The sequence below is a fragment of the Telopea speciosissima genome, unplaced genomic scaffold, assembly GCF_018873765.1.
Source record: "Telopea speciosissima isolate NSW1024214 ecotype Mountain lineage unplaced genomic scaffold, Tspe_v1 Tspe_v1.0034, whole genome shotgun sequence".
Classification (NCBI taxonomy): domain Eukaryota; kingdom Viridiplantae; phylum Streptophyta; class Magnoliopsida; order Proteales; family Proteaceae; genus Telopea; species Telopea speciosissima.
In genome coordinates, this window is record NW_025317370.1 from 140,429 (window position 1) to 142,504 (window position 2,076).

Consider the following 2,076-nt stretch of genomic DNA (forward strand, 5'->3'; position numbering starts at 1 on the left):
TCTCGCAAGCCTAAAACTCGAAGGAGGTCTTGGCTTAAGCGGGTTAAGGAGATGAATGTGGCTGGTATTATGAAGCAAATCTGGTGGATTGCCTCCAAGCAAAACCGACTTTGGGTGCATTGGGTCCAAGCAGAGGTACCTCAAGCAGAATCGCTTTGGATGATTAAGGTGTTGCAAAATTGCTCTTGGGTTTGGAGGAAAGTTTTGAAATATAGAGATAAGGCATTGCCTTTAATTAATACCTTCATTGGCAATGGCAGATCTACCAAACTTTGGCTCGACAAGTGGCATCCGAGGGAGTCCTTTTTAGTAGGTTTGGTAGTAGATTTGCTATGATGCGGGATCTTATGCGCTTGTAGCCCATCATGCACTTGTCAAGGAAATTGTTCGGGATGGAGACGGCTGCTTGGCCCTTCAACCTCTTTTGACCTTATTGATGTGTGGAGAGCCCCCCCTCCATTGATAAGTTGTATGGTGACAACCCGATTTGGTAGTCTGACGGCAATCCGACAGGTATCTTTTCAACCAAATCGGCTTGGAATGCCACCGTGTGAAGTCCAACCCCGTGGATTGGAGTGAAGCAGTTTGGTTTGAAGGCGCATTAAGTCCCACTCTTTTGTTTCTTGAGGTGTCCGTCGATGCTCTCCCCACTAGGGATAATCTTCTTCACGGGGGATCCGGTTCAACATAGTTATGAGTTTTGTTGGGCTGGTATTGAGAGCGAAACCATCTTTTCTTTGCTTGCCCTTTTTCCATTGATATTTGGAGGAGGATCTTTGGTATGTGTTCTCTTCATGGACAGGCTCCCATGAACATATTTGATGCTCGCCGTTTGGGTTCGATATGCGGCGGAAGAGCGGGGAGCTTAGGTGTGGTTTTAAAGCTTGCATTTTGTGCCCTATCAAGCATATTTGGTTTGAAAGAAATTTCAGAATTTTTCGCCAAAAGGCTAGATCTAAGGATCGATTGTGGAAGCTATCAAGGGGGATGTTAGGTCTACATCACATCTAGTTCTTTGAGTGGGGATCCTAGTCCTGCTAATTCCCACATTGCTTGGCCTGGAACTTGCAAGTTCATTGGACTATTAGGATGCCGAGACCATGCTCGTGGGTCTTACCTCCTAACAATTTGTGGTCCCTTCACTGTGATGGTTCGTTGTTCGATGGTAGAGCTGCTTTTGGAGGAGTGATTCGTAATGCGATTGGACAACCTATAGCTGCATTTGCTAACCAAGGGCTGGAACTTTGCATTCTCTCCATGGAGCTGGCTGCTATACATAGAGGCATCTCCCTTTGCATAGAGAGAGGAATCCTTGATGTTTCTATCAGATCTGATTCCAAGTTGGCGATTGACACTATTTTTGGCAAGGTTTTAGGACCTTGGAAAGTACAACCTCTCAAGAGTAGAATCCTTGCTTTGGCTAATGATTTGAGAATGAAAGAATTCACCCATGTTTGGAGAGAACAAAATCGACCAGCAGATTTTATGGCTGCAGTCCCTTGCGACTCACATGGGGTAGTTTGGGATCCTGGAGATTTCCCCCCTGCCCTTATTGACTACCTTAAGCAGGACTCGGATTTTGTCACTTATTACAGGCCGTAGCCTTTTTGGCTCGGTTCTTGTTTGATGGGGCCTGTCCCATCGTGCTTTGGGTTCTCTTCCCCTTGTCGGGTTCTTAGAGAATGCCTTCTTTTGTAGTTTTTTCCTCCTTTTCTAATACAATCTTCTTACTTATAGAAAAAAAAAAAGTACAAAAATGCCCCCAAATAACCCCAAACGACCCACCCAGTCTGGTTTAAATCGAAAATGAACAGATGCCAAAATAGGTATCGATTCAAAGGTCACGACCCTTAACATCTCATCCACACGTCTAATAAGAGATTAGGACACTTTTACAAAATCACAAACCCAAAAAAGTACTGAAATGCCCCCAAATAGCCCAAAATAATCCACCTGGTCTGGTTTAAACCGAAAATGAACATATGCCAAAATAGGTATCGATGCGAAGGTCTCGACCCTCAACTTCGCATCCACACGTCTAATAAGTGATAAGGACACTTTTTAGAAAATACCACA